This window comes from Drosophila eugracilis, unplaced genomic scaffold (genome assembly GCF_018153835.1).
Source record: "Drosophila eugracilis isolate 14026-0451.02 unplaced genomic scaffold, ASM1815383v1 contig_1005, whole genome shotgun sequence".
NCBI lineage: Eukaryota > Metazoa > Arthropoda > Insecta > Diptera > Drosophilidae > Drosophila > Drosophila eugracilis.
Window position 1 is genome coordinate 81,972 of NW_024571771.1, and position 12,804 is coordinate 94,775.

Genomic DNA, 12,804 nt, shown 5'->3' on the forward strand with positions numbered 1-12,804 from the left:
AACAAAAAAAAATACACGCAATAGGCAAGCTGTTAGTTGTTGTCCGATTTTTATGTTTTAAAAAATATTTCTGGGTATCATCCAGATCAAGCGGTGTGCACCAGCGGGTGGAGGGTACCTGAAAATATTCAATTGGCAGATCCATTCTTCTTCAAGCCCCAAAAATTGACATGCTTATCGGCGCAGATTCATTCTTTGAAATTCTGTCAGTTGGCCAGATAAAGCAGGGGCCTGAACTTCCCATTTTACAAAAACGGTTCTCGGCTGGATAGTGTCAGGGAGATGTGCCTCGGAAAACAAAATAAACTCAGAAAATTCGGTACATCTCAGCTGTCAGGAAGAAGCGTTGGAGTCTATCGACACCACCCTGCAGAAATTTTGGTCTGCGGAGGACTTGCCGCCAAACAACTGAGCAACAACTTTGTGAACAACACTTTGAGAAAAATACTCAAAGACTGTCGGCTGGGAGATTTTCGGTTCGTCTGCCGTTCAAATCTGACCCAATAACTCTTGGATCGTCATATGCAGTTGCGAAGCGTAGATTTTTGTCGTTTGAAAGGAGGTTGTCAAAAGATCTCTCGAGAAAGAAACTTATCTGGATTTTATGGAGGAGTATGTAGCACTGGGCCACATGTCCTCTACTTACGATAAAATTCCAGATGGCCCACACTATTTTATTTCGCACTAATGCGTGCTACGGCCTGAAAGCACTTCAACCACGTTGAGAGTGGTATTCGATGCCTGAAGCCGCACATCGACGCAGGTTCTATATTCTACGTTGCTTCGGTTCAGAATGCACAAGTTTGCCCTTGCAGCGGACATTAAAAAGATGTACCCTCAAGTGATGGTCGACGAAGCTGACCGAAACTTCCAGCTCCTAGTGTGGAGACGAGATCCTTTTGAGTCCATGAAGATCTTAAAGTTGAATACCGTAACATATAGAACTTCGCCAGCTCCGGCTATGGCGATCCGGAGTTTAATGCTGCTTGGAGAGATGGCGCAAGCTAAGTATCCAAATGCTGCGAAGGTCATTCAGAAAGATTTCTATGTTGACGATATGTTGACAGGCGCCGGAAGCGTTGAGAACCTGCAATGCCTTCGTGATGAAGTTTCTTTGGTTTTCCAAGAGGCAGGGTTTGAATTGGCAAAGTGGTTGAGAGCGCTGTTATGCCATTATTGGCGGACTCAGACGTAACCAAAACCCTTGGATTGGATTGGTTACCTGGCAAAGATTACTTTCAATTTCGGTTGGATGACTCTTTCCTTGATCTTCGTGCGACAAAGCGGAACATACTCTCGGTGACTGCGCGGCTTTTCGATCCCTTGAGCCTATTGTGTCCTTTGGTCACAAAGGCAAAGATGCTTTAACAGGAGCTGTGGCTTCGAAAAATAGATTGGGACGAGTTGCTACCAATGCAGTTACTATCGTCTTGCGAAGCCTTTAAGGCAACCTTGCTTCAACTGCCCATTGTTATGGTACCTCGATTCGTTCACACAGATCCGCAGTGAACCCAGCGGATATAGTGTCTCGAGGATGTGACGTTGAAGAGCTCGTCGCTTCGATCTGGTTCGCTGGGCCATCGTTTTTAAGGCATTATTTAAGGCATTGGACATGACATATTCAGGTCCAATGGCTTAGTTACGTTATTTTTCAAAAGGAGGGAGATGTACTATGCGCACTTATCGAATCCCTACTGTACTTATATACAGCATCAAGACATACATAATTTATATGTATGAATACACTGTGACACTTTGTCGCAGTGTTATTGTAAACATCCCAATTCAAGTGCATGTGTAACATGATCACATATATGCGCTATGAACTTAAAGTGCTGACCACGCCTTTCTTCGCTGGCCGTCGCACTGTTACATACATGACGAAGAGCGCGCATAACACATCCCTTCCGCCAATATATAAAAACATATATTTATGTATACATAATGCAGCCGCTCCGCTGCTGGCTTTACCGGCGCAGCTACGCGGATTAGCCTAAGTATAGCCTTAATGATTTTGTACAAAACAGATATTGTCCATCAATTGGAGCGACATGTACATGATCACCAAACTAAACCATTGTGTTTTATACTACAAAGGATATTATTAAACATATGGCATCAATATTTCACCACAACAGACTTCGAGCTCTCCGCCCGTTCAATATCTGCGACGTTGATTTTTGTGGACCATTTGGCACAACCTATCGTATTCGTGGAAAGCCACAAGTCGTGTATGGCCTAGTTTGTGTGTTTTGCATCCAAAGTGGTCCACTTAGTCAGTGTCTGACCTCACCACTGATGCTTTTGTATTGGCTTTTCAAAGGTTCGTGAGTCGCCGCGGGATCCCGGGGAAGGTATGGTGGCAGACCGCCACCTGAACGAAACCGGGCCCGTCTGGAGGAGCAGGAGGACGGTCTGAAGGCATTCGCATCAAAAAAAGGATGCGAATTTGCGTTCATACCGCCCAGAGTACCTCACGTCGGCGGTCTGTGGGAAGCAGGTGTAAAGTCTGCAAAGCACCTGTTCCTTTGGACGGTCGACAACGACCTCTTGACCGCAAAGGAGCTCGAGACTTTTATCGCTAGCGTGGATGCGGTCCTAAATTCGAAGCCAATCGGAGCGCTAAGCAGCGACCCCAGCGACGGCGAAGCCCAAACGCCCGGGCATCTTCTGATCGGCGGACCGATGTTGGGTCCACCAACGTCGTCGCTCCCGGACCAGATCAGTTTAACCTGGAGATGGGGCAATGTCTTGTGTCTCAAGCAAAGGTTTTGGCAGCGATGGCCCCGAGAGTACGCCTGACCGAAGTCTACACTGCAAGCGACCACAAAGCTATAATCTGTGACATATCGTCCACAAGGTAAGAAAGAAGGACAGACAATCATACAGGCAGGCAGTTAGACTGATAGACAGACAGGGCTATACACTGACAGGTAGACATTAGATAAGTTAGATAAACAGACAGACATAAAGGAAGTAAGACAGACAGAGTTACACGCAAATTTTCAGAAAGGTAGTCAGACAGCATGACAGTATAAACAGACCAATGCACAGGCACACAGGCAGGTACAGGTAAACATACAATAAAACAGACATACATACAGAGGGACCGACAGATATACAGACAGACAAGAAAATAGTCAGAAAGGCAAACAGAAGACAGTCGAAAACATTTTGGAAGTGGGATTATCTCATTCAAGCTTGTCATATGAGGATTGTCATCCAAAAATACTTGAAAGACAAGTAGATAAACAGACAGACAGGCAGGCATACAATAATACCGTCAAACAGACAGACTTACAGGCAGGCCTATAGCCAGAAAGACAGATAGAAACAGAGACAGACAGACTGACAGATAAATATATATGCATACCAACAGTTGGACATATAACCATACCGGGATACAAAGACAGACGGAAAGACAAAGAGACAAATAGACACCGGTTTAGACGGACAGACAGATAAGACAGACAGACACAGGGAGTTAGACAGAAAAGCAGACAGACAGGTAAGGCAGACAGATAGACTGTACCCCGGCAACATAATTTCTTGGAGGAGGACGAACGTAGAAGAAGAGGAAGTTTCCGCCGGTCATAGCCTCGGCAGAACCCGTTCCTGCACACCACGAGGAGCAAACTTTCCCAGCGGCAATGGCCCTCAACAGCCCCGCAATCCCGCCACTTCCGGAGTACGCCGGTGAGTCTGTTCCAAGTGGAGGCGCTCCCTGGCCACATATATCCTCCATTGAATTCACGCTCCGTCTCTCCACGCTAGGGCACCAGTCCAGAGACTACCACCCGGCACTTGTTTCGAAGTTGACGAGAACCAGATTTTTTTCTCGACACAAGCCGACATCGGGCGGGCTTAGGCAGACCTGGAGACCTGGGAGACCATTTATCAAAACCTTGTATTATATTAGTATTATATTGTATGTCAAACCTGTGTAAGTAACTTTTGTCGGGTATGAATTAGATAAGCCGTTCTTTTCTCACCCCTCCGTCCCGTAGCAAAAACTAGGTCGTGGGAATCCCGAGAAGTGAGGGACCCACTTTAGTCGAGACACTAAAGTAATGCCATGCACGTCGTTCCTTGTCCCTTGGAGCTCCTCAGGATTAGGTGACCTTTAAAGGTGCAGTAGTCGTAATCCCGCCCGCGCGGAGTTTAGATTCCGCGGCGACAAGAGCGCCTTGACCTTTCCCGGCGCTACCACTGTGACCCCAAACCTCAATTATCAGCACTGTAGTACGTTTGAGAGAACCCTTATTTAAAGAAGCATCCTATTAGATACCCGTAAGATGGTGTGATTGCTATACGTGTTGGGGGAGATGGGCCGGTCGGAGACCGCCTGGAAGGAATTCCGGCCAAAGATGAAGAGTGATGCCTCCCTCGCATTATTTGAGGCACCACAGGAAGGGTGGGTACGCTGTGGCAACTACATCTAATGCCACTTTTCCGTCATATCGTCTACGAGTTATAAGTTTGCCTTGTTTTGCGTATTGACGTCGATTAATATCGATGATTAGTGTTGGGGAACTGTAGGACAATGGGGAAACTCCGCCCTGGGGATTCTTTGGCTAGCCGGAGCTGTCCCGAAAGAATACTATATCTTAGCAGTTCCGTAACATTATGGCGCCCAAATCAAACAAAAAAATAATAAAAACTCCCGGGTCGACGGCGTCTTACAATTTTCACCATTATTCTTTCCGCTCAGCCTTTATGAACGGTGACTTGCAAGGCAACAGAAAGTTGCATGCAACTGCCTCGGAAGTGCTGGGCTGGCGGGGAAATTAGGAGGATAAGAAAGGGTTTTGAGAAGGAGCGGAAGCTTGCCCAGTTTTGAGGCTAATTGCTCCTGGTCACAGATCGCAGATGCAGCGGTGACCTGGGGGTGACATGTTGGCCCGGAAGGGGGAAGATCTGCATCCTCAGATAGCGAAAACTGTTATAAAATCTGTGATTAAAAAACTGCGATAAATGAGGTAGGATTTAGTTTGTTATTTATTTTATTTATTTAGTTTTTTGGTAGAGATTTTTGTTGTAATAGTAGAAGTTGATCCTTTGTTTTGGTTTCGTGGGTATGTTTGATTTGTCATCTCGGTGTTAAAACATAAATGTGTGATCGCTCGATCACCTCGACCTGCGAATCAAAATATACGCGCGAAAACAAAGCATAAGAGACTCGACCAGCAGCCGATGTCCTTAACTGACGGGCGGTGTGGGAGGACATATGAAGTTTCCGGCACGGAGTCCACCGGCTGGTGACCGGTTCCAGCTCCCCTGATTTAAACCTGAAAATTAAGAGAAAGAATTAGTAAGGGGAGAAGATACCAGATTTGGGGTGATATATTTATTTATTTGTTGAGATATTTATTTATGTTTTATTTTATATTCAGTTATTTATTTATATTAGTATTTATTTCCATACGCATTTATTTACTTATATTACTATTTTTTTCAATACATATTTATCTATATTAGTGTTCATGCATCTCGTACTGGTGATATATATTATTCTTCGTTATTTATTTATTATTGTTTTGGTCGTAGGCATTTTGACGTGTTTAGTTATTTTTTTTTAGGTGTAAGGTTATTTTTTCTGTAAAACATGGCAAAAGGTAACGGCCTAGTGAAGAAGCACGGGTATTGGCTTCGATCTGCGTATCCTTTAGACGGGGACGACGAAGCACTATGGTCCTTGGAGGACGAGGGCGCTGCCGGCGTTGGACCACCGCGTATATCGATGGAATTGCATAGGACTCCGCAAGGCCGTCTGCCAGAGCCGCCAGGAACCTACCCCGAAGACGGACTTTGGAGCTATTGGCTCGGCTGCTGACCGACTACTGCAGATGGAACGGTCCAAAAGTGGATTCGGCTGCCCAGTCGCCCGTTAGCGTCGCCTTGGCCCAGGCAGCGGAGACCCACCCAGGGCCCAGGAATCCGGCATCAGCGAGGCTGTGCGCGACGAGATCCGGGAGGGTTTCTTAGAAATTATGAAGCTGAAGAACAAGGTCTTTCGGCCCGCTGGTCAACGGCCCGGCTTCCACAGGGACACTCTCAGGATCAGGGTCATCAGCGGAGGGAGACACCAGCATCTCAAGGACCATCGGTCGGCAACCGTCGGCGAACAAAGGCCACCAGCGCTAACCATTCCACCAAAGCCGCCTACCAGAAGGTGGGATTCTCCTGGCTTCGACAGCAACAGTCCAGGATTCGGTCCTTGGCGAAACGCCGCCGGTCCGTAGGGTCGGCATATCGAGGACCGCCGAACGGTCGACTTCCGAGAGGGACCGCGTCTGTATGGCAACGTAGGTCCGGATAGATCGGTGGGGAGTATCCTTCGACGGCGATGACGATCGCAACTCCGCGGAGGACTTCTTGTTTCGGGTAGATCAGGATCTTACCATATGAAGAGAGAATGCGATATTAAAAGGAGGCCAGGAATCGGATCTTTTCCGAGCACCAATTGAGCGGGATGAGATAAGTGTCTCGGAAAGTCCAGAAAGCCAGGAGTCGGTTCAAGAAGAGAAGAGCGAGGAGGCGAGACCGCTGACAGGATTGTTGGTCATGGGAGCAAGTGTCAGCCTGTTGGAAAAAGGTGGAAGAGAGCTCGTGGAGGTGTTGGATATGCCAGTCCAGAAATATTTATCCGTGGTCCGAACGCCTTCTGGAGAGGACCGGTCGATTATAGGACGCGTCGAGCTACCTGTGGAGTACAGGGGACAGATTAAGCGGATACTTTTCTATTTGTGCCCTTAACTGGAGCAGGAGGCCTATTTTGGAGTGGACTTCTGGCAGGGGTTTGGCTTGGTTCCGACGAAAGAAGGCAGACGAAATCCACGCTAGGGACATGGAGCACTACGCCGAACAGGAAGATGACCACGAGGAAAAACCGGATCCCGAATCCTGGACCTTATCCGAGGCCGACGCACGACAGCTCCCGGATATGCAGGAGGTGTTTCTCTCGTTCGAGAAGGATGGCCTGGGAACGACCAAGCTGAAAACACACACAATCGAGCTGATTGAGGGAACCAAGGTTATCAAGGATCGACCGTATCCCATGTCACCCGCGAAGCAGAAGGTAGTCGAAGATGAGGTGGACAAGATGCTTGCGCTCGGAGTCAACGAGGAGAGCAAGAGCCCGTGGAGCAACCGGACGACGGTTGTGTCGAAACCTGGAAAGGATCGGTTCTGCTTAGACGCCCGCAAGTTAAATTATCTGACCATCAAAGACGTTTACCCGCTGCCTAGTATCGACGGCATCCTGTCCTGTACCATTCGGACTTTGCAACGAGGCCCAGCGGTTGGTGAGGCTAATGGACCGAGTGATCCCAGCTGAGATCCGCTCTAACGTCTTTGTCTACTTAGATGATCTGTTGATGACGCTTCATTGATGACTCGCTCCTCCGGCAAGTCGCAGAATACCTGAAAGCAGCGGGTTTAATGATCGGAATGCGTAAGTTCAAATTTTGTTTTAAATCATTGACTTACTTGGGGTTTATCGTTTGTGGAGGTCGTTCACGGATGGATCCAGGAGGAGTTGCCGCAATCAGGAGGATGCCGGAGCCCAGATCAATGAAGGAGGTGAGAGCGTTTCTTGGCACTGCCGAATGGTACCGCCGGTTTATAAAGAAGTTTGCGACGTTGGCCGCCCCGCTCACCGAATCGCTGGAAAAGCGGGAAACTCGAAGTGTTCATTGAGTCCAGACGCCAAGCTAGCTGTAGAGTCCCTGAAGATGGCATTGACGTCTGCACTAGTCCTGGTGCATGCGGACTTCAAGAGGCGTTTTTTCATTCAGTGTGATGCGTCACACGTCGGAGTCGGAGCGGTGCTTTTTCAGCGAGACGACGACGCACAAGAGCAGCCAATTGCCTTTTTCTCGGGCAAGATGAATAACCATCAGGTTAACTACACCGTAACCGAGAAAGAGTGCGTTGCAGCGCTCATGACCATGGTGTGTGGAGGAGCTAGTGTTGGATCCGACGGAGTTGTTGGGTTTCGAAACCACCAAGTTTGCTAGAGAAGATTACCTCGGATTAGTGAAGGATGTGAACGGTAATTTGGAACACTTACCGGACTTAAAGATCGAGGATGGTCTCATCTTCAAGAGAGTTTCTCAAGCGAATCCGGACGATGAGGTGGAAGGTTCCGAGGGGAAAGGAAACCACAGAGTCTTACCCACAGCATAATCGAGCGTGCGCATGCGGACCCAATAGCAGCTCATGACGAAATGGGAAAGACTCTGGAAATCCTCCGACGGCAGTTCTACTGGCCTGGCATGGTTCTCTAAGTCCGCGAGTTAGTACGTGCGATGTCTGCAAGGAGACGAAGGCGCCAAATTTCCGAATGCAGGTCGGAAAAGGTTGGCAGGTTGGAGAAAGAGTCCAGACGGAACAGACATTCCAGAAGCTGCATATCGATTTCTTGGGGAAATATCCTTGGTCAAAGAAGGGTCATGCCTAGTTATTCATCGTGGTGGACCATTTCTCAAAATTCATATTAATGAAGGCCTTGTGAAGGCCTACTATCTCGAACGTCGAGACAATTCTCGGCAGTTTACGTCAAAGGTCTTTCAAGAGGCGATGGACAGTTTTGGGATATCACACCTAAAGACTCCGGTATACTCACCCCAGAGCAACGCACCAGAGCGAGTCAATCGAAGCGTGTTGTCAGCAATCCGGAGCTTTTTGGATAATGATCATCGGGACTGGGACGTGTACCTTCCGGAGATTGAGGTAGCGCTCCGAAACGCGAACCACTCGGCGACAGGAGAAGCACCGTTTTTTACTGTATTTAGCATCACATGTTCCTGATCGGCGCCAACTATAGGTAAGCGAGGAAGCTAAATTCCTTGTGTGACCATGAAATGGCTGGGTTGGAGACGGCAGATAAACTCCGGGTGATCCAAAAAAAGGTCCGAAAGAATCCGGAGACAGCATACGAGCGAAGCCGCCAGCGTTATGACCAACGGGCTCGAAACTTCTTGGCCAAGCCAGGTCAGGAAGTGTATCGCCACAACTTTGTCCTCAGTGACTTTGGAAAGCATTTCTTTCTTTGGAAGGAGTGGAAGTTTCCGTCGGTCATAACCTCGGCAGAACCCGTTCGTGCACATCACGAGGAGCAAACTTCCCCAGCGGCAATAGCCCTCAACAGCCCCGCAATCCCGCCACCTCCGGAGTACGCTGATGAGTCTGTTCCAAGGGGGGGGGGCTCCGTGGCCACATATATCCTCCCTTGAATCCACGCGCCGTCGCTCCACGCTCCAGTCCAGAGACGACCACCCGGCACTTGTTTCGAAGTTGGCCAGAACCAGATTTTTTTTTCTCGACACTAACCGCCATCGGGCGGGCTTAGGCAGACCTGGAGACCATTAATCAAAACCTAGAATTATATTAGTATTATATTGTATGTCAAACCTGTAACATTTGTCGGGCATGCGGATTTAGATAAGCTGTTCTTTTCTCGCCCCTCCGTCCCATAGCAAAAACTAGGTCGAGGGAATCCCGAGAAGTGAGGGACCCACCTTAGTCGAGACACTAAAGTAATGCCATGCACGTCGTTCCTTATCCCTTGGAGCTCCTCAGGATTAGGTGACCTTTAAAGGTGCAGTAGTCGTAATCCCGCCCACGTGGAGTTTAGTTTCCGTGGCGACTAGAGCGCCCTGACCTTTCCCGTAACAACAATGCCACGTTTCCGTCATATAGTCCACGAGTTATAAGTTTGCCTTGTTTTGCGTATTGTGTTAGAGTGTGAGGTGAGACGTCGATGAATATCGATGATTAGTCTTGGGGAATTGTGGGAAAATGGGGAAACTCCGCTCTGTGGATTCTGGGTCTAGCCGGAGTTGTCCCGAAAAGATACTATATCTTAGCAGTTCCGTAAAAATTAAAGTCTAACTTTCAAGTACTCACACCGTATTTAGAAAAAAAGCGTATTGGCAATGCAATCCTTATCCTGGTTAGAGTAGGAGGAAGACTGGATAATTCTGATCTGCCATACAGCGCTAAGCATGCAGCCATTTTGCCAAAGAAGCATCGCTTTACACGGCTATACGTCGCATTCATACACCGTTGCAACCTACATGCCGGACGGAAAGTATTGATTTTCTTATATCGGGAAATGTTTGGGTCATCAGCAACAGACCGTTAGTGTGTCGAGTGGTACGGGAATGCACTCACTGCTTCCAATATAAGCCTCGCCTTATGTCCCAGATTATGGGAAAACTACCTCTAGATCGACTTGATGGCGAACGCCCGTTCTTGGTGTCAGTATTCCTGCGGGCCCTTCCTGACCTCGTACAAAATTCGAAGCAAGTTCCCGTACAAAACTTACGCTTCGATATTTGTTTGCTTTGCAACCAAGGCTACCCACATCGAACTAGTTTCCGAGCTTACAACTAATGCTTTCTTATCTTGCGTTCGAAGGCTTATTGCCCAGCGTGGATCTACTGCGATAACGCAAAAAACTTCTTGGGAGCTGCCAGTGAAATGAAGGAGTTCCAAAGTTAATTATTGGAGTCTGGATCCACCAGTCTTCTAAAGTCGTATAGCGCTCGCAAGGGATTCTCATGTTGCTTCATCCCTCCCAGAGCCCCATATTTAGGCGGCCGCGTCTGTATGGCAACGTAGGACAGGAGCATGGCATCCAGAAGGACCGGGTAGATCGGTGGGGAGTATCCTTCGACGGCGATGACGATCGCGACTCCGCGGAGGACTTCTTGTTTCGGGTAGATCAGGATCTTACCATATGAAGAAAGAATGCGAAATTACATGGAGGCCAGGAATCGGATCTTTAGCGAGCACCAATTGAGCGGGATGAGATTGGTGTCTCGGAAAGTCTAGAAAGCCAGGAGTCGATTCCAGAGGAGAAGAGCGAGCAGGCGAGAAGTGGTTGCCGATCGCGAAGGTCTGGATCCTGAACCAACCGCTGACAGGATTGTTGGTCATGGGAGCAAGTGTCAGCCTGTTGGAAAAAGGTGGAAGAGAGCTCGTGGAGGTGTTGGATATGCCAGTCCAGAAAAATTTATCCATGGTCCGAACGCCTTCTGGAGAGGACCGGTCGATTATAGGACGCGTCGAGCTACCTGTGGAGTACAGGGGACAGATTAAACGGATACTGTTCTATTTGTGCCCTTAACTGGAGCAGGAGGCCTATTTTGGAGTGGACTTCTGGCAGGCGTTTGGCTTGGCTCCGACAAAAGAAGGCAGACGAAATCCACGCTAGGGACATGGAACACTACGCCGAACAGGAAGATGACCACAAGGAAAAACCGGATCCCGAATCCTGGACCTTATCCGAGGCCGACGCACGACAGCTCGCGGATATCCAGGAGGTGTTTCTCTCGTTCGAGAAGGATGGCCTGGAAACGACCAAGCTGGAAACACACACAATCGAGCTGATTGAGGGAGCCAGGTTATCAAGGATCGACCGTATCCCATGTCACCCGCGAAGCAGAAGGTAGTCGAAGATGAGGTGGACAAGATGCTTGCGCTCGGAGTCAACGAGGAGAGCAAGAGCCCGTGGAGCAACCGGACGACGGTTGTGTCGAAACCTGGAAAGAATCGGTTCTGCTTAGACGTCCGCAAGTTAAATTATCTGACCATCAAAGACGCTTACCCGCTGCCTAGTATCGACGGCATCCTGTCCAGAATTGATCAAACTTTTTACATTTTCAGCTTGCATTTGAAGTTCGCATTCTGGCAGATCGAGTTGAACCCAAAAAGCAATGAACTGACAGCCCTACCAGTTCCTGGTCGGCCTCTCTACCAGTTCCGGGAGAAGCCATTCGGACTTTCCAACGCGGCCCAGCGGTTGGTGAGGCTAATGGACCGAGTGATCCCAGCTGAGATCCGCTCTAACGTCTTTGTCTACTTAGATGATCCGTTGATACTCGCTCCTCCGGCAAGCAGCGCTAAGCAGCGACCCCAGCGACGGCGAAACCCAAACGCCCGCGCATCTTCTGATCGGCGGACCGCTGTTGGGTCCACCAACGTCGTCGCTCCTGGACCAGATCAGCCCAACCTCGCGATGGCGCAATGTTTTGTGTCTCAAGCACAGGCTTTGGCAGCGATGGTCCCGGGAGTACGTCTCGAGCCTGCAGAAGCGGCCAAAGTGGAACCAGAAGGTCCGAAACGTCGACGTGGGAAAGCTCGTCGTCGTATGAAGAGACAACTGTGCCGTCCCAGCCGTGGAGGATCGGGCGCGTGGTGGCGGTGCACGTCGGCTCTGATGGCAAGGTCCGAGTGGCGGACGTAAAGACAGCGGAGGAAACATACCGGCGCGCCTTCCATAGGTTGGCGCTTCTACCTGGACAATCCTGAAGGACGTCGTCCCTTCAGAGGGGGCGGTGTTTGGTGATTCCGTTCGTTGGGAGCGGTGCCCAATAAAGCATTTTCGCTCAGGCGAATTCGGCCGCCGCTCTTCTCTTTCCCTCTCTCGTTGTGTCTTCTGTCCATAGCAAAACATAATGTTGTCAAATAAATTAGTTCAAATCGAAATCCTTTTTAATAAAAACTCTTATTAATTTTCATTTTCATATATACAAAATAACAAAATACAAAAAATAAAAACATTTAGGCTGTCAGATAGACAGATAGACAGACAAACAGATAGGCAGAAAAACAGACAGGTAATAATATTACCAAGACATAATGACAGTTAGGTAGACACGAAGACTTACAAGCAGATAAGGAAATAGTGAGAAACAAATAGACAAATAAACTGACAGACAAACAGACAGAAAGACATAGAGATAAACAGACATATAAGCAGACCGACCGACAAAAAGATAGACAGATAAACACATA